The sequence below is a fragment of the Capsicum annuum genome, chromosome 11 (assembly GCF_002878395.1).
Source record: "Capsicum annuum cultivar UCD-10X-F1 chromosome 11, UCD10Xv1.1, whole genome shotgun sequence".
In the NCBI taxonomy this organism is placed as follows: Eukaryota; Viridiplantae; Streptophyta; class Magnoliopsida; order Solanales; family Solanaceae; genus Capsicum; species Capsicum annuum.
In genome coordinates this window covers 9,979,871-10,006,894 of record NC_061121.1, presented here as the reverse complement: position 1 = coordinate 10,006,894, position 27,024 = coordinate 9,979,871, and the positions used below count along the sequence as shown (strand labels likewise).

The window sequence follows — 27,024 nt, the reverse complement described above, 5'->3', positions numbered from 1 at the left end:
TTTACCACATATTCGTTGTAATTTTTGTTGCCTCGCATTCTTTATAATTGTTCCATCACTGTCGGCGATAGTAAAGTAAAGCTAGGACAAGGTGAGAGAAATCAGGTTTACAACTAACGCTGGCGAGAGAAAGCACATTTGCAATTAATGCTTTTGCTTTTCTCTAAGATTATGTCTTCTATATCAGGTATGTTTTATGCAACGCCCCTCTCTACAAAATTATTATATTCCAGATCTTTACATGTATTAAGATTCGCTTACACTCTAGCTTTAAACATTAAAACAAAATGTGCACTTTCTGAATTTGTCATATTTTTATTTGTGTAAATCAATTTGACAGAAACATGTATGCTAGCTTCACAGTATCCAACAGTTTGCCGTTTTATTTCTGATGAGAGAGATTTCAACCATCAACAAGTACTTAACCACATATGGTGCTTAAATAAAGATAGATAATTAATAATTAAATAATTAAGTGAGAGACGTTACCCCAATTAATTAATATGGGTAGTATCTCATCTTCTGATAAAGTAAGTACATACATTCATTAGTATATTTCTTAAAGTCTATTCAAATTGACTTATTTAATAGTTTTTAAGTCAAAATTGCTTTTAGGATTTTTATACTATTTGAATAAAATAAAAAAGTACTTTTAAGCCTGATTGTAATCCCCCCCCAAAAAAAATAAGACAAAATTTTAAGCTAGAATTCTTAACTTATGATTTTTGACTTATGTTAAATGCTATAAGCTCATCCAAATGTCACAAGCATGAAAGGTAAAATGAAAAACTTAAACTGAAGTTATTACCAAATTTTTAAGTAAGCCTTGCAACAAAATATCGTCTCCTTTTTATCCTTTTAAATAGAGTTAACACCTAAGAAAATATTTATTTAATTATTTTTCTTATTTATAAGATTTGAAAATTAACCAAATTTTATGTATTAAATCAGTGTCTATTTAAAATATATAGAAAATTTACCAACGTAGGTCTTCAAACTTGACAGAGCTTGTAAATTTGATACTTTAACTTTTACCAAGTTAAAATATTTATTGTCAGATTTTTGTTTAAATCAAATTAATAATTATAAGAGGGATATTTTTTGATGAAGTGTCTTTTAAATAATACGTAGTGTACTTTTTATTGTTTGTTTTTTTCACCTATTCTATTTAAATCCAACATCCTCTTATTTCTAATGTATCTTTTACAGAAATATTTTTTCAAGAGTCTTTCTTTACATTTTTTCCCAAAATAATATTTTCTTTGTCAAAAAGATGTAGTTCATTTTCTTGCTTTCCAATATGATTTTCTTCACTGTTTGCTTAGTGCAGAAATCCATAGGCTTATCATATCCACTAAAACTATTTGCGTACAATCCCATAGCAAACTCGTAGAGAAGAGGGAGCAAATATCCTTTTTAGATTGTTGGAAAATATCTATTAAGAATACAAAAATATATGAAGAAGAACACAAGATGAAGGTTTAATGATACGTACAACGAACACAAGATTTGAGGGTTGAAACACGTGCAAAGCGAACATAAAATAAAATGTTTCACACGTGTTTCAAGCCTTAAATCTTGTGTTCATTGTTCGTATGTCAAACCTTTATCTTATATATATATATATATTTTTGTGCCCTTGGAACATATTTTTCAACATTTATCTAGTCACTGGTTAAGTCAATGTGTCTAACTTACAAACTGTGTGAAGTTTGATAGACTATCTTGGTATTTAGCCTTAAATTTTTTAAAGCAATTAAGATTTTAATGACCATTTAAGAAATAATAACATGTTGAATAAATTTGTACCTATAATGCAAAGCAACCTTATAGTACCTTTAATTTTTTTGATGAGTCATTCTTATTTTGGTGGCATAACAATATCTTAATGACCAATTACAAGTAAAAAAATTGTCTTTGTGATATCATATCAATTTATTAGTGCCATTATGATATGATATCAATTTATTATTGATAAAACAACCAATAATAAATTACAATATGATTTCATAAGTGTTACTTGTTTAAGCGAATAACTTATATAATATGTTCTAATCTATTAAATAACTTTGTATTACAATGCGTGTTTGTTATGCTAATATTTATATTATATGGTAATCCATTGACAATGCAATAATACAAATTTTATAATAATTAACATGAAACATACATATAATGCTCATGTAGGAGAAAAATCCCTTGTTGCCTTTAACAACACAAAGGCCTCATGACTAGGTGATTAGTGCAACACTCGACGTCTCAAACTCAATCTTTACCTTTCCAAAGTGTGAGAATTTTAAAAGATTATATTATGAGAAATTTATCGAGGTCAACATGAAAAGAGAGGGTGTAGAGGAGGTTGAAAATCTCTTTCCTAATTATTGTGTCTTTGTAAGTACATATTTTGCAATAGTTCATTAAGGTCAACAAAAAGAGCAACAAATAATTGGCTATATTTCTTTGTTGGCCTTAATGAACCATTGCAAAAAACGAACACAAAGCCATGTAACTAGGAAACAAATATGTTCATTCTCCACTGCATCCTCTCCTTTCGTGTGGGACTTAATAAATTTCTCATAAATAATTTTTTTTATCAATCTTTCCATTTAGCATGTCAATAATTAATGAACAAAATCAGAATTCTTGGATTATGAACTCTATAACATGAAATGAGAAAGAAGAAAGAAGAGAGGAAATGCAAAGAAGAAGAGTGGAAGTCTTTTCATTGATTGAATCTTGTCAATGTGTGATACATAGAGTGTTTAGAATCTATATATAGTTGATTATAGAAGAGTCCAAAAGCTAACTACTTAACTAACTTAATTAGTTATAATACACAGAGCTAGTTATTAACTATTATCCGAAAAATAGTTAACACTACTTCAACAATGTTTTCTTCAATGGCCCAGCTAATCTTCCTTCTTTCAACACTCTCCCTCAAGCTAGGTAATCTCAAATAGATTAAGCATGCCTAGCTTGGATAACAAGTGTTCATGTTGAGCTCTATTGAGACCCTTAGTTAGCACATCAGCAGGCTGATCATTAGTAGAAATATAGTTGACTGTTACTAGTCCTTGATTGAGCATCTCCCTTATGAAATGACAGTCTATTTCAATGTGCTTTGTCCTTTCATGACATACAGGATTGGATGCAGTTTGCATGGCAACTTACTATCAATGTAGATCTTAGCAGGTTGTGTAACATCAATCCCAATCTCCTCTAATAGTCCTAGTAACCAGACAAGTTCAACCATAGCTGCAACAATGCTTCTTTATTCAGCTTCAGCTAAAATCCTAGAGATAGTGCTCTTAGATTTCCAAGAAACAATAGATTTTCCCAACTTCACAAAATATTCGGTAACATATCTTCTTGAGAATAGACATGATGCCCAATCTACATAACAGTATGCCGAGACTTCAACATTTGGCTGACAGGACATTAACACTCCTTTCTTAGTTTCTTCTTGATGTTCTTGACTAGTCTAATAGATGCATCCATGTGAGACTTTTTTGGTTGCTGAAAGGCTTGGCTGTGAGTTTGAACACAATAAGCAATGTCAGTCCTGTTCATTGTGAGATGCCATAATTTCCCTATGAGTCTCTTATAAGCATGCATATTTGCTGGTGGATCATTGACTTCATGCTTATTCTTATAGACATGATCATTATATTCTTCAGTAATGAGCTTGATGTTTGTATCAATAGGTGTAGCAGTTGGTTTAGCAGCTCCATGTCCCGACTCAAACATAAGTTCTAATGCATATTTTCTTTGATTCATCATAATACCTTACTTTGATCTTGCAAATTCAATTCCCCAGAAAAATTGATTTCATCCAAATTTTTCATCTTGAAAGCTTGCTGAAGTTTTCCTTTTGTATCTTCAATCAATCGTAGGTTGTCCCCTCTTATTAACATAACATCTACATAGACTAAGACAATAGTAATACCTTCACTGGTCTGCTTTATGCATAAGGAGTGATCTATTTGACTTTGTTTGAATTCTATTTTGACCAAGGCTTCAAATAACTTGGTATTCCACTGCCATGGATCCTGTTTATTGCCATACAAGGATTTCAAGAGTCTAAACACTAGTTACTTCTCCCCCTAGCTCTTGAATCCCTGTGGAAGGTCCATGTCACTCTCCTCATATAGATCACCTTGTAGAAATGCATTATAAGAATCCATTTGATGTATGAACCAATGCCTTTGAGATGTAATAGTAAGGATTGTTCTCACTGTTTTCATCACACAACAGGTGATAATGTCTCTTAAAACTTAACACCCTCTTGTTGCCTATTATCTTTAGCAACCAATCTAGCTTTGAAACTTTATCCCTCAAAAGTAGCTTTGTACTTCACTTTAAAGATCCATTTGCAACCTATAAGTTTCTTACCTTCAGTTAGACTCGTGATCTCCCAAGTTTGATTCCCTTCAAGTGCATCAATCTCATTTTCATTGCTTCTATCCATCATGGATCTTTTACAGCTTTACCGTAAGTGGCAGGTTCAATAGTAGTAGATGAATTTTCTATTATGCCTGGTACTTAGGAGACAGCGTATCATAGGTCAAGTATTTTCCCAAAGCATAAGGTTGTTCCTGATGAATATTGAGAGACACAAAGTCCTTGAGCCGTAAAGGAGCCTTTCTAGTTCTGGTGGTCTTTCTTTGAGCTACTTGTATATAATCCTCAACTTGATATATGTTTGGTGTTTGATCCTAATCAATCTTCACTTGTGTAGTATATTCTTGTACCCTGGGATCATTAGATTCCTCTGGTGGTCTTTGAACAATTGATGTATCATGTGAGAGCATTGATCCATATCTAACCAATTAACTACGGTCTCATTGAGTTTGGCAGCTATGAGATATTGAGTTTCAAGAGTCTTTCTTTGAAAGGAAACATGTCTTCTCTGATATCTCTGTTGACAAAAAATACTTTGTTAGCATGATCATAAAGTAAATAGCCCTTCTGAGTTTTAGAATAGCAAATTAAAATACATTCTCTTATTCTGGATTGTAGTTTATCTGATTGTTGCACTGTCTTAGCATAGCACAGGAAACCTAGAAATCTCATATGAATAATAGTAGTTTTTTTTTCATATAATTTCTCATATGGAGATATGTGATCTAGTATAGCTGTTGTCACACCCCTTTTCTAAGTCGAAAAAAGAATTCATTGATTTTAAGGTTTGAAAGGGTTTTTATTATCAAAAAGATAAAAGATGAAAATTTGTTCCGAAAAAGGACTTCTTACATTTAAACTCATATTCACCACTTGGCATAATCTGGTGTGCCAAGTCACCTTTTGAAAATTCTTTTCAAAATGATTTGACTCTTTAAAACTGGTTTGCGAACAGAGATTCCGACTAAGGAATTCTGTTGACCGAAGGGAAGGTGTTATGCACCCCTTGATCCCGTGGTTCGACCACGGTCGCTTAGTGAGGTGTATTGGCTAATTTGACATTACAAATGTATAAATCACATGAAACACATAAAACGACCAAACACACCAACAAAACAAATCCAAAATATAGTGTTCAGTCCAATTATACAGTCCAAAATAAAAAATGCGAAAAATAAATCCTACTCTAACCTACACTAATCCTAACTATGCTCCCGTGCTTTACCCAATGCCTCGGGCCTTCATTGCGAACGTCCTCAGAATAAAAATACCTCGGGGCATTCCCCGATAAATGAACACAAATATCTCGGGGAATTCCCCGGCCAAACGATACATCTGAATTAAATAAGTTAACTAGAAAAAATGTTCAATACACACATTTAAACATTCAAAGCGTTCCATCAACACATCACTCCTAAATTTTGACTACCCTAACCTATATTGCTTGTCCATTTCAACATATCATAAATCAATCACATTCATGCTTATTCTGAATTAAACACAAAAAAAGACCACAAACCAAATTTAATCTACATTTAAACTTTTATCAATTTCTCCATTCTCACCCCCAAACTTCATTTTTTTTTATCAATCATGCCATAAAAAATTATCCTAATTTGTTTCATATATCACCAAAATCACGTCGTCAAGCACATAACCATAACATTATGATATCAACAAAATCCAACAATCATTATCATACTACACATATTCGTAACCAATTCAACAAATTGAGATAAAGAAAAGAGAACGAGTTAAAGAAAATGGACCTTTCGATAATTGATTTCTGTTTATAATAAGAAAACCTGGACTTGAAATTTCGAATAGAACCTCAACAGCGATGAATCCAACTTGGATAGAAAAATAACAACCCAAAACTAAAGCCTCAATCGACCTGACGGAAGATCGAATCTGGTGTAATCTGAGTTCTGGTGAACTCAAACGGGGCAGCAAAAAAAAGTCCCAAAATAGATCCCGACAACCTCACTGTTTCTTGCCAGATTCAGCTAGAAACCAACGAAAATGACAAGAAGATTGGGTTTTTGGATTTGGACCGAGTAAACAACGAACTTAACCTGATTTCGGTGAAGGTTCGCCAGAATATCTCGAGAAAATGAATGGATCTCACTCAAACTCTCTTCATTCTTTTGATTTACTCTCACTGTGTGAGTGTTCGTACCCTTTTTGTTACTGTGTGTCGCGTGTTGCAAAAAAAGAAAGAGCAAAAAACAATGGCGTCTCAGGGGTGTGTGCCGATGGATAAGAAAGGAGAAGAACAATCGGTCTCTAATGGTGTTTTTCTATCTTCTACCTATATCAATTTTTTGTTTTTCCTCATGAAGATGATGACAAAATCGGTCCCTTCTTTCTCTCTCTCTGTATATCACCTCTGATTCCAAGATAAAAATGGAATCCGTGTGTGCTCCCCCTTTTTCTTTCACTGCTTTTTTTCTCCCCCCCTCTAATGGCAGTGTGTATATTGTATATATTATGTTAGTGGTCAGTGGTCCCCCCCTCCCCAATTGGATAGAATCTTTGTGTGTATAAGCCTTTTACTTTATGGAAAAGAAATGTGGGAGAGGGATTACGTGGAGAAGGAGTGGGGTATGGGTGAGGGTATAGGGTAGGTGAGGTAGGGTGAGTTAGTTAGGATAAGATTAAAACAAGGTAAAATTTTTTAAGGGTTGTTATTTTTGTCATTTTATGGAGGGATAATCACGTGGGCGAGGGTGTATGACAGCGCGAGGTAAAAATAGATGAATTGGGTTTTTGGGAGGGACAAAATTACGTGTCTACAGCTGTAGGGTAGCTTATTGATGATATACACATCTTCTTTAACACACAAACCCTAGAATTCAATTGGTATTGCAAATTGAAATCTTAAGGCCCTACTGACTTCCAAAATGTTCTTGTGTTTTCTCTTAGCCACTCCATTGTACTCGGGGTTGTAGGCACATCAGGTTTAATGAATGATGCCTAACATTGCAAAGAAAGTATGACATACTGAGTTCATAAACTCAGTTCCATTATCATAACTAATGACTTTAATTTTATTATCAAATTGAGTCTTAACAAACTAAATAAACTGAGATATGTATACACACATATTAGACTTAAGCTTAAGGAGATTGATCCAAGTCATTTAGAGTAGTCATCAACCATTATAAAAAAATATCTATTTCTTTCGAATGTGGGAACTTTATAGGCCCCATACATCCATGTAAAGAAATTCAAAAGTGTTAGAAGTCTTAATACATGTAGCAGGAAAAGGAAGTTTGACTTGCTTTGCACAACGACAAACTACACATTCAGTGATATGCTACTATCTATGGATAGGATTCTTTTGGGTACAATGGTTGAAGCATGGCCTATAATTTTATGCCATAAAACTAAGTCTAAGTTGACACTATCAATAGCAGAATCACAAATAGATTTAGTAATTGAATCAATAGGTGCACCAGGTGTTTGAGTAATTATCACAACATTATTCATTGTAGTAGTACTGGCAAAGGTATAGATTCCATCAGCTTCTCTACTAATCTCCTTCACCTTCCCACTTAAAGATCCTAAAATACATACAAATCAGGATAAAAAGCACCAAGACAATATAACTCTTTAGTGAGTTTAGATACTGATAGTAAGTTAAATTTAAACTGAGGCAAGTGAAAGATATTAGTAGTTATGTCCTATCCAAACATATTACTTGAGCCAATATGTGTGACTATCGATATATCACCATTTTGTAAATATACTATCTTTGAAACATTAGTCATAGTTATAAATATTTGGACTAAAGCACTGAGATCTACAACCATGAGACTGGTTACACCGGTGTCTATAATCAATGGACCGAGCCGATTGACTCTACTATTTTACGTGCACCATGATCTAAGTACTTAACATTGTCTTCTTTAGTAAGTAACTGCGGAATTTGAGCATACTGCTCACTAGTGAAGATGCATGGACTGGGCTGATGTGCAGATCCTCCCAACATGGAATTAACAGCAGTTGTAGTGCTAGTATCTTGAGGTAGTGCTGAATGAATATTCTGCACATGTCCTGCATTCTCTATATTAGCATCGCATGCTGCATTTGCACTTGCACTAGTTCCAATTCTCTTTCTGAACTTGAAATCAATAGGGTAACCGAGCATTTTCAGTAATTCTCCCTTGTATGACCTTTGTTTTTGAATATTTCACAATAAAAAGTGTGATTCTTTTTGAATTATTGGTTCTGTTGTCCTCTTTGACGAACTTTGTTGTCTCATTTCCTTTAGGATAGAGCTCATTTCCTCTTGAAAACATAGCATACTCATACCTTATATATGTTGGATTAGAACAAAGAATTCCAGCAGTTGCACCCACAACTTTTTGACTTTCATCATTGATTATCATAGCATATGCTTGGTTAATGGTTTGTAGAGGATTCATAAGAAATATTTGGCTTCTTTCCTAGACATATGATTTATTTAACCCCATCAAGAATTGAAACAAATTCAATTTCCGAAGATGAGCAACATAATCTTTTGAAGTTTCACAGTTCCCATAAATTTTTCAATCTTGAGTAATAGAGGGTATAGAGGTTGTTCCTTGATATAGAGTAGAAATTTTCTTATGGATATTGAAGGTTCTTGACCCATCAATCTTGTTAAATATCCCACAAAGATCACTTCAAACTGCCTGTGCACTAGTTGCATACATATTTCCTCCAAGCAGGCTCTTAGCCACTGGACTCATGATCCAAGAAAGAACAATAGCATCCACTCTTTCCTAGTGGTTACCCATTTTAGAGGAAAATTTATCTTAGAACATGAACCATCTACTATTCCTAACTTGTTCCTTCCTAACAAGGACAATCTCATGGATCAAAATCACATAGAAAAGTTTTTAGTTTCAGTCAACTGAAAAGAAATAATCAGCAAACCACGCACATCTGAGGGATGAAAGAACAGTGGATGATTATAGTCAATTTCAACTGAGTTCAGTGTCACCATTTGCTCAACTCGAAGGTTCCTCAATATTTTCACCATTGTTAGAAGGCATCACCACTGTTGTGAATTGATTTCTTGAGATTCTTTAAACAGAATTTTGTGTTATCTCTTTTGTTTCAGAACTTGTAATAGCGGAAGCGAAACTTGATAGTGAAGATGAACTATTCAAATCGATTGCTTTGATATCATGAACAGAGTTCTTGAATTATAAACTCTGTAACATGAAATGAGAAAGAAGAAAGAAGAGAGGAAATGCAAAGAAGAGTGAAAGTTTTTTCATTGATTGAATCTTGTTAATGTGTGATACATAGAGTGTCTAGCATGTATACATAGCTGATTACAGAAGAGTCTAGAAGCTAAACTGCTTAACTAACTTAATTAGTTACAATACATAAAGTTATTTATTAACTGTTCTCCAGAAAACAGTTAACACTGTTTTCTTCAACACTATTTTCTTCAACGGCTCAGCTGATCCTCCTCCTTCAACAATTAACCTTGAATCTCCTTCCAAAATAAGATTACCTATTCCATTTTGTGTACATTATTTCAGCCCCTGTAAAGTAGCCTTGGCTTCAGCTGCATTGCTACTATCATTTCCCAAGGATAGATGCAAAAGCCATAACAATATTACCATGAGCATCTCTATAGATAGGTCCTGCTCCTGCTGGATGCCATCAATGTTAAGTTAAAAGAAAGTTCAGTCAGGTTTGTCCCAATTTACAGCTAAGCAACCAATTTTCATGGTTAGTTGGTCAAATGTTTCGAAAAATATATTCCCTAAACAAGTTGTTAAATTTTAAGAAAATGAATTTTTTTATAAAAATAGGGAAAACAAGTCATGTGTGTAGCCATTCCACATGGGTCTCCTCCCCACCTTCAATCGATCACCATAACCACTCCACTCCATAGGATTTTCCTACATTATATTAAATATTTAAGAAATAATAGTTTTTTTCTACCTAACAAATATTAAAAATAAGAAAAAAAATCAATTGAAAAAGTAACAAACACATGTTCAAACTATCCATAAACTAACAAAATCATGTTCAAATTAACCAGCAATAAAGTAAGTTCGAGTAAATAAAAAACATATTTTAGTCCATTAAAGATGTCAATGACAACTTCACATTCCCAAGTCAATTATCTTTTGCTTACAGTCTACCCAACTAGCCTTTGCTTGAGTAATTAGAGAATCAACCATGTCTTTCTTTGAAATTAGGGATTTCCCTCCTAGTTCTTCCAATGCAAATTCCAAAGGGGATATTTCAGTTTTCAAATTGATTTCTTGTTCCTCAATTGCTCTCTTCTCCATCTCCGCTTTTTCTATGCTAGCCTTTGACTTTGAAATAGAACCATCAATTTCAATGTGATTGTGCTTGAGATCATTGTAACACTCCTGGATTTGAGTAAGCTTATCCATCAGGTTTACCTTCTTGGAAAACTTACAAAAATAGCCATTCTCCTGCCTCTTTGCTTGCGGAAAATATGTGAATATGGATGGAAGATTTGTCCCCAATTCCTCCAAAGCAAGTGCTTTCTCAACCGAGAGATTAGTTGATCTTGTATATATAAGAAGGCTATCTATCATTACTATTTCAATAATGGGGTAATTCCATATCCTCCCTATTCAAAGAAATTTATTGACTACATCAAGGCTTCAATTCCCAACTTGAAATTTCATGGCCAGGCGTTGGCGAATAAGTTGGGAATTAAATCCTCGATTTAGCCAATAAATTTATTTGAATAAGGAGGATATGAAATTACCCCATGATTGAAGTAGTAATGATAGACAGCCTTCCTATATATGATGGATCACTCAATCTCTCGGTTGAGAAAGCACATGCTTTGGAGGAATTGGAGAAAAATCTTCGATCATTGTTCACAAATTTTGATCATGCGAAGAGTTGGGAGATGACTATTTTAGTAATGTTTCCAAGAAGGTAAACGTGATCGATAAGATTTCTGAAAGCCAGGAGCGTTACAATGATCTCAAGCACCATCACATTAAAATTGATGCTTCTATTTCAAAGTCGAAGGCTAACCTAGAAAAAGCAGAGATGAATTAGTGAACAATTGAGGAACAAGAAATCAATTTGAAAAATGAAATTTCCCCCTTCGAATCTGCATTGGAACAACTAGGAGTGGAATCTCTAATTTCAAGGAAAGACATAGTTGATGTTTGAGTTTGTGACCCGAATTCTATTGATCCGGCCCCGAAAAGTTTGTGGTGCGACCCATGTTTGTGATTTTTTGTGGGGTCTGTGGTGGTAGAGTAGGGATTGGTCCTTGGATTTATTTATACGCACTTATTATATTATTGCATTTAGTGGGCTGTTTCAGGTGATTTTAGATACACGAAATTGAGACTATTGTCTCCACTTTGTATTCCTCTCTTTCATAGTGAATTTCCTCTGCAGCTACCCGTGGTTTTTCCCATCAAGATTTTCCACGTAAAATTTGTGTGTTCTTGTTGTTTTCTTTTGTTTGTGGTTTGCTTATTATCATGACCCGAACCGAGGCCCTGATCGCGACGGCCATCCCGAACCATGAAGGCCCGAGAGATCCCTTACTTTGTAATCGTAAGCATAACTCATCTATTATAATAATGCGGAAGTAAACAAGAAACATGACAGTCTTATTATTTAAACTTAACAATGCGGGAAAAAAGCCCATAAGAACGTAATAATAATATAAATATAAATATAGTAACTATATAAAATTAATATAAATATATATTATTTGTTAATTAGTTGACACAATAATCCGTGAAAAAAGCGACGGATATTAAGACTTGATATAAATAAAATAATATAATAATAATAATAATGAGGAAAATAATAACACTTGATATAAATTTGGTTTAAAAATGAACCAAATTGAATTCAAATTAAAATTGACATTAATTAGATATAAGGTTGGCAAGAATTTAAATAAAATTGAGAAGAATATTGAATCGACTTAGGATACTATTTAAATATAATAATAATAAATGAATATTGATCAACGACTGAGATCTAAAGATTAACAATTTGGTTAAAAAATTGAATGGAATTTGAAATTGATTTCAATTGGACACAAATTGGGCTAGGATTGTAATAAATTGGATAAAATTAGGCTAAAATTATTATAAATTGGAAAAATCTGGCTAGATAATAAATAAATTAAAAAAAATTAAATTGACTAAAGTTGCGGATTAATACAATAATAAAAATAGTAAAATAAATAATATAATTATTCTCAGATTAGTTATGAATAAATTGTATAAATAAAAATACGTCACATAATATATTATTTTAAAATCAATGATTACAATAATTCGAAATAGACACCTACAAACTATGAAAATAAAATTTAAAATTACCGATAATACATCTGTGATACTATCTATATCAATAAACTAAGAGCATCTTTTGCTTGATTATACGTGTCCACCGATTTGATGTCTAATTTTTTTTATTTTATATTTTTTATTCTTCAAGTTTATCCTTTTTCCATTTAAAATTTTCAGTCACAAAAATCCTATGTAAATCCCCAAAAAATAATTTCAGCTAAATTTGTAGCAACACAATCCCCCAATAATTTTTCAAGCAATAATTTCATAGGTAAATCTCCAAGAAATAATTTCATCTAAATTTATAGCAACACAATCTGCCAATAATTTTTCAAGTAATAATTTCGCAGGTAAATCCCTAAGAATAAATCGCTAGCAAAACTCGCAGCACAAAATCCCTAAATAATTTCCCAAGTAATAAATCCATTGCATAAATTTTTACCAAAATATCTCTATGTAAATTCGTAGGATAAATTACCTGGAAATTTTCCTATGGATTTAAACTATATATATATATATATATATATTTGTTCATGTACATGTGAATTTACCTACAGATAAAATACCCGCCGATATATTTTTTCAGGTAATGTCGCTAGTAATAATTTCGCAGGTAAATCCCAAGAATAAATTATCAGCAAAATTCCCAGCACAAAATTTCCAAATAATTTTCCAGGTAATAAAATTCATTGCATAAATTTTCACCAAAATATCTCTACGTAAATCCATAGGAAAAATTACCTGGAGATTTTTTTAAGGATTTAATATATATATATATATTTGTCCATATACCTGTGCATTTACCTAGAGATAAAATACCTATCGATACATTTGCCCAGGTAATATCATAAGTAATAATTTCGCAGTAAATCCCGAAGAATAAATCCCCATCAAAATTCGCAGCACAAAATCCCCAAATAATTTTTCAGGTAATAAAATCCATTACATAAATTTCCTTCAAAATATCTCTACGTAAATTCGTAGGATAAATTACCTGGGGATTTTTCTATGGATTTAAAAAATAAATATATTTGTCCATATACCTGCGGATTTACCTAGAAATAAAATATCCGCCGATACATTTCCCTTGGTAATTCGCAAGTATGAAATTGGCGCAATATGATGCCAAATTTACCTGCAAAATTTGTTACAAATATATAATTCACAGGTAATATATTTTAATGTTGAGGAATTTAATATTTTTGTAGGTAAATTCACATGCATTTTCTGTGATATTATCCCCAAGTAAAATCCCCATGTAATTTATGATTTTCTAGTAGTGACCAGTCTACGATGTCTCTACCTAAAACAACATTCTGTCAAAAACCGGGACAAGCCCCCCAGTCAGACCATAAACTAAAATAAGAAGAAAACCAACACATGTTAAAAGATGCCTTCCGAAGTAAGGAAGGCTCACCAGCTCTAAACTCCGATAACAATCCACTGTTTAGCGAGATCACGAGACTGAACCTCACAACCTGAAATATAGGGGTTCAATACACAAGGTATTGATACGTAGAACAATCCAAAAAAATAAAATATTTTTATACAACATAAGTGAGAACATTTCATAGAAAACTTGTCAGCATAAAACATTTGAAAATACATGGACACAATTTGATGAGCTTCAAAACATCTTCTTCAAATCATGATTCAACTCTTCATTTCTCTATTGATCTGGATGGTACACCTTACAATTTGTAATTCCACGGGCTATATGAAATTCGCCCTCAACTCGGCGACCAAGCCCCCAATCTAGGTTTGCCAGAAGGATTAGAGTATCAGTAAGAGGGGACATACAAGATCATATAGCAGGGTACAAAAATCCCCAGATCAAATCAACATGTCATAGTTGGGCACGAAATCACAAAGCAGAGCTCCTAACTATAGTCCCAAATTGGGATAACATAATACAAGGTACATAAGATCACAAAGTAGGGTACCAAAATTCCGTGTCGGCAAATCATGGTTTACATCATAGAGTCTTTCAACTCATACTTTCTTTGGGTTATCATGTAACTCTATTTAAGCCGAATTTTAGCCTCTTAAAAACATACCTCATGCTTACAAACAATTCTTTCATGATTCTATTAAGGGCATATCACAACAGGGTATCGTCATACCTAGACTTGCAAGTCATTCATGTCATATCAATTTCACAGCCCTTCTCATTTAAAATATGTAAATGACTACCAAAGATTTATCAGATCACAAGTGGGCTCTTGTTATCAAAATCATATGAAACTTATGCAAACCCATTCTCTTTACAGGACATTAAAATATGGTGTCCATTCCATTTATTCAACACATGCACAATGGTTAAAGAAATATTTAAGACTAAAGAAGTTGTCATCATTCATAAACTAGCCCCTACATTAGTTAAATATAAATCTCATGATCAACAAGGGGCTCTTAAGTCATGCTCTCAAAATAATTCATAATCCATATCATCCAAAGTTTGTAAATTTCATCTTGGGGAGTGGAATTTTACAATACACATTAGTAAATCATCTTTCGAATTCAAATCACTTATACACGAGAATATAAATCAAACTTATGGAAAAACCCTATAACATTTACATAATTTCGTCGAATTGGTTTCACAATGCATGCTCTTAAAACAATTTCTTAAACCTCATTACATATACATACATATATAACTTTAAAGCTTGTTAAGATTGCAAAACCCATTCCCATGAGATTTAGGATAGCCCCACGTAACTTAGACTGATGGAAACATTGAAAAACTTTGACTCTTGAGGCTAAATCTCTCAACCCTAGGTTGTTTTTCTCCTCTTGTGCCTAAGAAAGATGAACTAAGGATTTGTGAGTGATATAATGTGAATATGGACTTTAATTTAGTCCAAGAGTGTTTAGGTATGGTTATGGGATGTGAAAAGACCTTGTTGCCCTTAAAATAACACCAAAACAGAGCCTATATTCCTCTATGTATTGGCTATGTAGAGCCCAGCCTATGGCCTAGCCACCATATGGGTGATGCCTAGCTCATGTCCTAGCCCCAAAGTGGGCGGAGCCTATCTTATGGCGCGCTCCCAGATGGGTGGCGCTTAGGATATCGCCTAGTCTTTCCAGTGATGGTAGGCAATGACGATGCGACGTATGGCCATCGTGTAGGTCCTATATTGCGACACACACTAAGTTTTGAGGTCCTAAAATACCCTCTACACCTCTCACAACTCTACACATGGTCTACCATCACTACGGGGGTTTTAAAGGTCATTTTTAAACGCGTTAATAGAGCGTTACTATGGGGTGTTACATTATCTCCCCTTGGAATCATGCATCCCCGAATGATGGATAGGGACTACTGATACCAATTGTTAGAACATGCACAATGGAAGAATAATTCTAAAGGATTAATAACTTACATAATATCTAGATAACATAACCAAAACGAGAATTAGAAAACTTGCCTCTTGAAGCTTTCACAAAACTCATTCAACGCTTTGCTTTCCAAGACTGCGATCTTCTACTACTTTCTGATTAACTTCTTCAATCAACACTTGTGTGGGCAGGTGACTTATTCTTTACTGGAAAAGGATTATTTTTCTTTACTGAAAAAGACTCACTTATTTATCCCAATCTTCTATTGAAAAAGGAAAGGGAAAAGATAAACGTTTTTTAGCCAGTATCTCTACCTTAATGGCACGAAATGGGCAAAACATTTTTTTTTCTTAATTAGCCCTATTAAGAGCAAAACATTTTCAGCCCTTTTAATGGTATTAAAAACCTTGTTTATTGATATTAAGGACCCTTTATATAAAAGACCAACAATATTACTTCTTCTAAAAATAATCCTTTTCCTTTCCAAAATTGAATAGTTAATCAGGCATAGTAGGGACCGTAGATTTATTAACTGAGGCTTCCAATTATGATATTAATTCGGTAATGAATGAATTATCATATCATAATAAATTATAAATTATTTCACTAAAAATCTGTAATTGCACTCCTCGATTTAATTTCAAAATCTACCATTACATCTTATTTAACTCCCCATGTTAGTACACCAATCAATTAAATTAAATTCTCTGAAAAATTTAACTTATTGATTAACCTAATCCTTTATTTATAATGCTTAACTTATTTCACATGACGGATACAAAATCCACCTGCAGGGTTTTCATGTGAAAACTTATAAGCAACCATAAAGGGGTGTCTTCTATCTCAAGTCTGAGATATGGTTCTATCAACTAATTAATATTTCACTAAGTGATTCATCATCATCCAACCTATCAGGAATATGTTGACTCACAAAAGAGTCTCACATTTTAATAGATTAAAATGATAAAACAAACCACATAGGTCATAATAATTATATCAAGGTTAAGAGTACAAGTCATGTAATGATCTAGAGAAGCCGTTTATTAATATTCAGAACAAAAACAAATGTCTCTAATTGGTCCGTTCATACATACGAAATGTACTAGCACAAGAAGTCGAAATATTACCACTCCCATAATTAAGACCAAATTATATTTAATCTTGTGCTACAATCATCAAGATGTTTGTCCTACCTCATCTTTGATTGTGAATGTTAATTTATTACTTATAAGAACCGACAATTTTAATCTTTCGTGCATGAGTTAGAATATTCCATACACAAAATTATCTACTAAATAAGCAAATGACACACATGTTAACACAATGATCTATTCAAACAAAGATTTTATTAATATAATAAATAGTCTTTACATGAGATGAAAATATAATACTATAATACAAATTACATGATTAATAGTGTATCCTAATAGTTTCTTCTACCACCATAACTCTTTTATACTGATTCATTATAGAATTTTCAATTACACCATAAGTGGTGAATTTTACATGCTAATGAAAATGTATTCAGAAGAGTTTTTTTTTTACTATCTAAGCTTCATGGCTCTTAAACCAAAAGTAGTATTAACTACTTTAACATTCACCAAAAGTTATAGAATTTGATGGTACTATCTTTTCCTGGAAGTGTTTGTTCTGCATCTTTCATATGATGTTCAAACAATTGGTATTTGAACCAATTATAGCTTAATGAATCTTAGCTTCTAATAAGCTCTCACTATCAATGATTACATCTGTTATGCTAGTAAACAAGAAAACAATCTAGAATTTGTTTGAAATATATGATGACATACCGCTAAGAAGAAGAAACTTGTAGTAACCTTTGAAGCTTACTTAAAGTTATTTTTTTATAAGGTCCCAACCTTTGATACTTACTTGAATCGATGAAGCATAGAGAAATATTCATAATCTATTCAATTTGGAAAAGAAAATAATTTGGCTATGGAAATAATTTTGGTTGGAATCAAGGTGGATTATAATATCCCTTTTTTGGGTATATTATTGATATTTTTTTTATAATTTTTAAAAATAGATTATTATGGTTAAATATCACTAAAATTACCTTGATGATGTAAAAACTGATACACTGACTGTGCATAAAATTTAAACTCATATATATTAACTTTAATTGATGAGCTAATTTGTAAAACCAGTCCAATGCCCAATTCTTATCAGGCTGCAACTTGTTCAATATCCACTTCATATGTGACGAGATTTGATACTTAATCCTCTTTAAGGAACTTTTGGTGTTGCCATATCTTTCCGAACATCCAACTTTGCAAATTTGCAAACAAGCTACCATAGGTGGTTAGTAGCACATACATGCTTAATCAGAACAAATCTTCCACCAACGGATAGTAGCTTACCATGCCATCCAGTAATCTTATAATTTTAGCAACCATAAAAGGCAATTTGTTGTTTGTAACCTGTAGTCTCTTTGAACCTCAAAATTTGATTTGTAGTGGCTTTGTTACCGACCAGACAACGACTTTTATCAATGCTAATCAGCTGGCCAGAACATCTTTGATAAGCTTGACGTAGTTGAGCAACATCAGTGATGTAAGGACCCTGTCATGTTTTTGATGGAAATTAAATCCACCGTCTGAAGACACAAGCAATCAAATCCACACCTGCCGAAGGGCATAATGCATCGAGACATAACCAAGAACACACCAAGGCTGCAAACAATACTGTTGATAGCCAAAACTTGGGCAACTCAAAGAACTACAACCTTAGCCTGAATATGGTCAATCCAATACTAAATCTACTGCAATGAATACCCATAAGCACATATCACCAAGCAGAAGCACCGCAAGTCATATTAGGCCGAACAAATGCTGAAATGAGAATTTTCTGAATTCACCTATTTTCACCAACTCTAATTCAACTTGAATCATAGACCACATCGTAGCAAGAATGGATTACCCAACTCAACATCATTACCAATATCAAGACCATCATTGGGAGACGGACCCTTTGTATTGATTAATAAATGATAGGTGGTTGCACAGATAATAGTACCACAGTCCCTTGTTTAACTCATCTAGTAGAAAATGAAAAAAAAAAAATCTCCGGACTGTGGGATCAAATATAATGAAAATAAATTAAATAAGAAGAAAATTAGTGTTGCAACATGCCTAATGTGGTGACATGGATTGGTGTTGTAACATGAATTTGTAATTTGGTGTTGTGACATTGTGTTTGTTTATTTTAAGCTTGAATATTCATCTATAAATAAATGAAGTTGCCATCATTGCAAAACACACCAAAATTGAGAGAGCAATAGAGAGAAAAAGAGAGATATTCTATAGTCTGTGAGATAATAGTGTGGGAGTAATATTTTAGTGAGTTGTGAGAAATAAAAAGAGTGTTGTTTCATTTATAAAGTGTAGTAGTCTTTTGACACTGCCAAGTTGTAATAAGTATTATTATATTACTCCATTGGGTATTTTATTTACCACATTATAATATTTGTTGTCGTTGTTACTCTCCTGTTATTGCTACTTGTGTGGATATTATCTTGGATGGAAATATTTGTTTTCCCAACACGGACACCATTTATTGACACTGAGTACCAAACATTGAGATAGATCTCCAAATAAGATCTCTATCCATTTTTCTGCAAATCCAAACCTTCTCATAATAACAATTAAGAAATTTCAGTTGCATCTCGTAAGCTTTTGCCGTGTCAAGTTTAATGTCCAGTTTACCCTACCGTAAAACAATGCTTTTGGTGTTGAGGCGAATGGAAATACGATTATTGATGCGGTAGGCTTAACATTATATTTTGCCTAATATTGTGGGTAGTTGTATGCTAATTTTATCCCTGGTCATATCCATATCGTAAGATTCAAGACCAAGGGTGAAATTATAATATTTGAAGTTACGGGTTCAACAAAATTCAATAGCTTCAGCTTAAAGCTTGTTATAGAAGCTATAAAGCTTGTTATATTAAGAAATTTAGTTAACATGTATGAATAATGTATGTCGAGTCCACTAAGCAAAAAAGGCTTGTCATTTAGTATTCATAAACTTGAAATCCTGACTTTTTTTACTCGTCAAAGTCTATAGACAAGATAGGCATTCGTTAATATTCCTGAGGTGGAAGATTACCATGAAAATCTTAAAGTGCAAGAATTTTTTGATGTCACATTTAATTAACGCAGAAAAGTTAAACATAAAAAAATCTATAGGCTCAAAACCTGTGATGCAACTTATCAAGATTTTTGTAACACCCCGCAAAAGTCCTCCATGTGTTATCGCCCAGTAGCATGCTTATAGAGTTGAAAACTTGAAAACTTTTCTAAGTGTCAAAAGGACTTAGTCTCATTTTGAGCTCCAAATCTTTGAGGATTCATTTTACAACCTTTCCAACCTCCGATAGTTAATTTTTAAGTTGATTCACGATGGGCTAAGTCGAAAGTACATCTAAAAAAAGTTTAGGATTTTTCGGACCACGCTTAGACCTTGTTTGGTGTCACAAAATACTAGACCAATGCAATCTTGGCGCGCCATGTCGCCCATCGTGTTGGTCAATTTTGTACAGGAATTGCCAAGAAAAATGTACTGAGGCTTGGCTCGATTAGGGCGCGACGCATTGGGTATCACGTCAATGGCATTAATGCGCCGCATCGCCAATTGCGTTGATTCCCAGTTGTTTCAGTTTTGTTTTTAAATCCGCGTCCAAAGAGGCAATTTTGTCATTTCCCCACCCCTTTTTATCCATAACACGAGATTATACTCCCAAATCACCACTTTATTGATATTTTCCTCAAAATTAATCAAGAACACTCCGTAGGGTTTCAACCTAAAAATCCAAGGGAACTCAGGATTTAACCATCAATTCTTAAAATTGATTCAGGAATTGGAATTCCCAATCCGAGGGCTTCAAGAATCATCCATTAGAAACACAAATAGAGTCCCAAAAGCAAACGTTCATCCAAAATTCATAACCTAAGGTATGAGGGGTTTATCCTAAAACTATCCGGGCTTGTTAAAACACTTGAATATGATTTAGAGTTTACCAAGCATGAAATTATAAAGGGGTTTTGGAATCTATGTTTTAAATTATGCATCCTGAATGTTTCAATGCTATTAATGTTTTAGCCTTGAGGATTTTACCCTTAAATTGATTTATACTCATATGTATATGTATGAAATTGAGTTTTTAAGATTGATTGAGAGAATTATGAAGTCCCTCTCTTGTTATGAATTGAAGTTTATGGTCTTGTCGGGAAAGATTTGAAATGCATGTTTTATGGTTTGAAAGTGGTTCTCTTAATATCATAGTATTTGAACATTATTTAGATATGATGAGAGTGAGTTTCTTGATATAAATATATCCTTATTTTAATGAGAAAGAATTTCATGTGATTGAGAATTTTGACATGACCACCTTGTGTATTTGAAATGTTGAAAAAAAGAGTTTCTTGCATGTGTTTACATGAGTTTTAAGAAAGAGTTCTTTGAAATGATTTATTGATATGGTGGTCCCAAACCTTATGTTTTGAAAGAAGAGAATTTGATATGCTATTGATGGCTCAAAGATACGACTTGCAAGTCAATGGTATGACGATACCATACAAATGTATGCCATAAAAGAGCTAGAGTTTTCAGAGTTTGATTTCAGAGAATGATATGTTTTAAAGAGTTAAAAATTTGGCATAAAGAGGTTTAGGTTGTTTCCCGAAGAAGACTTGAGTTCAAGTAACTCTGAGCCTAAAATCATGTTTTGCCAACATGGGTGTATTATTGTTCGCTAGCCTAGTGCCCTGTGACATAGTAGAGACAGAGACTTGAACCCTTGCGGCAAACTTGGGTTGGGGTCTTGGCTGCCGAGTTAAGGGCAGATTTCATATAGCCCATGGAATTTCAGAGTTTTAGGGTATACCAACTAGCGCAGAAGTAAAATAAAGAGTGTCACAGATAGTTCAGATGATTTTCTAGAGTCTTTTAAATATGCCCATGTGATTCTTATCATATCATATATTTATGAACTGTTTTAAATTACTCTTATATATGTTGAATAAAAATTATTATTTTGGATTTGCTCTGCGTACCAATACAATTGTATTGACCGCCTACCTTTTAGGGTCTGAGGCTCAATCTAGAGGTCCGACTAAGCAGTAGAGACTTCAGAGAGAAGTAAATTGTGCAGTGGTGAGCCTTCTTTATTCTGGAAGGCCTATTTATTCAAGACTATGTTATTTATTTTGTTTTAGGTCTATTGGGGGCCTTGTCCCAAATTCAGGCAGTTGGTACTTTAGCATGTAATAGAGATTTCACAGATTGGTTTAGATGTTGTCTGGAGTTTTTTAAATTTAAATTCTTTATCGTTAAATTGAGTAGTATGACCATGATTCCGTATTAAGTTATATTTTCCGCATCTTTTTTTATTGTATGAATATTATGCATGACTACAGGTAGAGAAGGGCGTCCGGGCCTTCATGGTTCGGAATGCTCGTCACGGCTAAGGCCTCGATTTGGGTCATGATAAACTTGGTATTAGAGAACGGCTCATGATCTAAGGGTATCTGCAAATTCGTGTCGGGTAGACTCTTATTTATTGGTTGTAGTATGCCATACTTATAAACGGGAGGCTACTAGACGTTTAGGAATGTTTCCCTTCTTTGTGATTTAGTTCGTGCTATTAAGACTATGTGTTCCCTAATCAATGATTTCTCGTCTTTCAGAAAAATCACTATGCCTCCCTGTAAAATCAACAAGCAAAATGCTCAAGAAGAAGAGGTCCGTCTAACCCATGGGATGTGGACTAGTAAGAGAGCTCACACCCTAAAACTTGTCCCTACTTCGGAAGTACCTCCAGTCTCGACCAATCCCCCTCGGGCTCCAAGGACAAATGTTAACCGTCCCCAGCCTTCTTGGAGGGATATTTTAAATGCTGAGTTCGGTAGTCCATTCATATGATTGCACAATTGGTAGCCTCTTAGACCTGTCGGTCTGAAGATATGGGTTCGGTATCTAGCATGTATAAAAGTACTCGGGTTGGTTAGTTCATGAGATTGAACCCATCTATGTTCACTGGATCAAAAGTTGAAGAGGACCCTTAAGGGTTCATTGATGAGTTGAAAATGTTTTTTTGAGTTATACACGTGAATGAAGTTGAAGGTATGGATTTGGCAGTGTATCCACTGAAGAATGCCAATCCTTCAGTGTAGAGCGAATTTGTGGAAGCCTTCCTAGATTAATTCTTTCCTTAGGATCTGTGGGAGGCCAAAGTAAAAGAATTCATGAATCTTAAGCAAGGAAAAATGAGTGTCATGGAGTACACTCTGAGGTTCAATCAACTAGCCCATTATGCTCCAGAGTTGGCAAGAAACATGAGAGCCCGAATGAGGAAATTTGCATCCGGTCTTTCTGATGACTTGGTGCTAGAATGCAAGAGGGCAATGCTGAACAGAGATATAGACTTCTCCAAACTGTTAGGCCACATGTAGCAAGTAGAGGATAAGAAGAAGAAGGTGGTTAAAGCAAGGAAAAAGGATAGGCAAGCCATAAGGGCCAGCCTAGCAGGCTAGAATAATAGTCAGCACCAGTATGGCAGAAGAAAAAGAATTGCGGTAATGCTTAGTCCGCAACCAACGCTCCAGTGCCTAGACCTCTAGCTAATCATCAATTTCATAATTCTTAGTCTAGTCACAGGCTGAGAGTGCAGGGTACGCAGTATCAGGGGAGTGTAGCTCATACTCTTCGATCATACCCATGTTGTGGAAGATGTGGGTGGAATTATCGATGAAGATGTTAGTTTGGCACTATGGTATTTTATTTGTGTGGCTAGCCAGGCCATATCCATATGGATTGTCTGACAATGAGAGTTAATGTTGGGGGATCTAAGTCATAGGCTAATTTCTTTGCTCTTCCACCGCCTTCCAAGGGCACCCCTTTAGCTACCGGAATCGGTTACAACCAGTTGTATGCTTTGACAAACCTCTAGGAGGCAGAAGCCTCACTAGATGTGGTCACGGGTACGTTACAAATTTTCTCTCATGATGTGTATCTATTACTTGATCCAAGTTTACCTTGTCTTATATGACCCCATATGTGGCCGTTGGTTTTGGGTTTGACCCCAATGTAATTGCAGAACTTTCTCTATTTCCACTCTGATGGGTGATTCTGTTGTGGCTAGGAGGGTGTATAAAAATTGTGTTATGTCTGTTTATGGCCGGGACACTGTGGCAAACCTCATAGAGCTAGAGATGGTTGACTTTGATGCTATCTTAGGAATTTATTGGCTCTATTCATGCTATGCCACGTTAGACTGTAGAACCCAAAAGGTTACTTTTCCTTTCTGAATGAGCCAGTGATAGAATGGGAGGGGCATTCTTTAGCACCTATAGGGAAGTTTATATCTTACCTTAGAGCCCGTAAGCTTATTTCTAGAGTTTGTCTGTATCATCTGACCTGAGTAAAAGATTTTAATAGTGAGAGTCCTTCTTTTCAGTCAGTCCCTATGGTAAATAAACTTCTAGAAGTCTTTCCTAAAGATTTCCCAGGGGTACCTCCTGATAGGCAAATAGATTTTGGTATTGATTTTTTGCTAGATACCTATCCCATTTCTATTTTGCCATATAGAATGGCTCCTGTAGAGTTGAAAGAGTAGTTGACAGATTTGCTTGATAAAGGCTTTATTCTCCCTAGTATTTCTCCTTGGGGTGCACCTGTGCTATTCGTGCGCAAGAAAGATGGTTCCCTCCGTATGTGTATAGATTATCGTCAGTTGAATAAGGTCACTATCAAAAACAAATATCCTCTTCCTGGAATTAATGATCTTTTTGACCAGATTCAGGGTGCTAGATGTTTTTCAAAGATAAACCTTCATTCGGGATATCATCAATTGAAGGTTAGAGAGTCAGATATTCCTAAAATAACTTTCTGAACCCAATACGATCACAATAAATTCTTAGTCATATCCTTTGGATTGACTAATTCCCCTGTAGCTTTTATGGACCTAATGAATAGGGTGTTCTGTCAGTTTCTAGATCTGTTTGTCATAGTTTTCATTGATGATATTTTGATTTATTGTAAGAGTGAGGAGGACCATGCCAATCACCTTTGAATTATCCTTCAGACTCTCAAAGATCATAAGTTGTATGCAAAATTTTCTAAATGTGAATTCTGGCTTGGTGCTATTGCTTTCTTGGGGCATATTGTGTCTAGTAAAGGAACTAAGTTTGATCCCCAAAAGGTTGAGGCAGTGAGAAAATGACCCAGACCTATGAGTCCAATCGACATCCAGAGCTTTTTGGGTTTGGTAGGGTATTATAGAAGGTTCGTAGAGAGGTTTTTCTTCCATAGCGGTTCCACTTACTAAGCTGACTCAGAAAAAGGTGAAGTTCGTGTGGTCTGACTCTTGTGAGAATAGTTTTGAAAGGTTGAAAGAAAAGCTGACTACTGCATCTCTTCTGACTTTTTCAGAAGGTACAGAGGGTTTTGATGTGTACTGTGATGCATCCTAAGTGGGACTTGGGCGTGTTCTTATGCAGCACAGTAAGGTGGTGGCTTATGCATCTTGGCAGTTGAAGGTGCATGAGCGAAATTATCCTACGCATGACTTGGAATTAGTGGTTGTGGTGTTTACACTTAAAATTTGGTGGCATTATCTTTATGGGGTACATGTTGATATATTTACTGACCACAAGAGTTACAGTATGTTTTCTAGCCGAAAGAATTGAACCTCAGGCAAAGGCGTTGGTTAGAGCTTTTGAAGGATGATGACATAAGCCTGTACTATCATCCAGGCAAGGCGAATTTGGTAGCTGATGCCTTTAGCATATTATCTACGGGTAGTCTTTTTTATGGTAAGGAAGGGAAGAGGGAAATGGTGAAGGATATTCACCTACTTTCATATCTAGGAGTGTGACTTTTGGATTCCGAGGATGGGGGAGTATTTGTTCATGAGGTAGCTAAATCTTCCCTTTGTTCTAAAGTAAAAGAGAAGCAGGCCGAAAATCCCATCTTGATGCAAATCAAGAAAGATGTGGGTAAACAGAAGGTGATGTCTTTAAAAATTGGTAGTGATGGAATTTTGAGATACCAAGGTACGCTGTGTGTTTCGAATGTGGATGGTCTGCGAGAGAGGATCCTTGATGAAGCTCACACTTCGAGGTATGCTGTTCACCCAGGATCTACTAAAATGTACCATGATCTTAAGACTATATCTTGGTGGAATAATATGAAATGTGATGTGGCTGACTTTGTTTTCAACTATTTGAATTGCCAGCAAGTTAAAGTGGAACATTTGAGGCCAGGTGGTACTTCCCAGGAGATAGCCTTGCCTCTATAGAAGTGGGAAATGATCAATATGGATTTTATATGGGACTTTTGAGGTCCCAAAATCAGTATGATTCTATCTGGGTAATTGTGGACCGGCTGACCAAGTCAGCTCACTTTTTTCCCGTGAGGACTAACTATTCGGGGGATGATTATGCCAAGCTATACATTGAGGAGATAGTTCATTTGGATGGGGCACCTATATCCATTATATCTGACCGAGGTACGCAATTCTCTGCACAGTTTTAGAAATCTCTTCAGTGGGGTTTAGGTACCCAAATGAACCTGAGTACAACTTTCCACCCTCGAACGGATGGGTAAGTCGAATGCACCATTCAGACCCTTGAAGATATGTTGAGGGTTGACATAATTGATTTCAAAGGTAGTTGGGTAGATCACTTGCCACTGATAGAGTTTGCCTACAATAATAGCTATCAATCTAGCATTAAGATGGCTCTTTTTGAGACATTGTATAGAAGAAGATGTAAGTCACCGATAGGGTGGTATGAAGTGGGTGAAACGCGGTTGTTTGGCCCTGATCTTGTTCATCAGGCAATGGAAAAAGTGAAAATCATTAGAGAGCTACTTAAAACAGCTCAGAGTCGATAGAAATCTTATGCCGATGTTAGTAGAAGGGAGCTAGAATTTGAGG

At 34.5% G+C, this 27,024-nt stretch overlaps 1 long non-coding RNA gene across 1 annotated transcript; it reads left to right on the top strand.

Annotated features, from left to right (window-relative positions):
• On the top strand, window positions 1-22,432 carry LOC124888630. Its single transcript, XR_007047162.1, has 2 exons — window positions 1-187; window positions 22,174-22,432. It is a non-coding gene; the product is annotated as an uncharacterized LOC124888630 (long non-coding RNA).
• The last annotated feature ends 4,592 nt before the right edge of the window (window positions 22,433-27,024 follow it).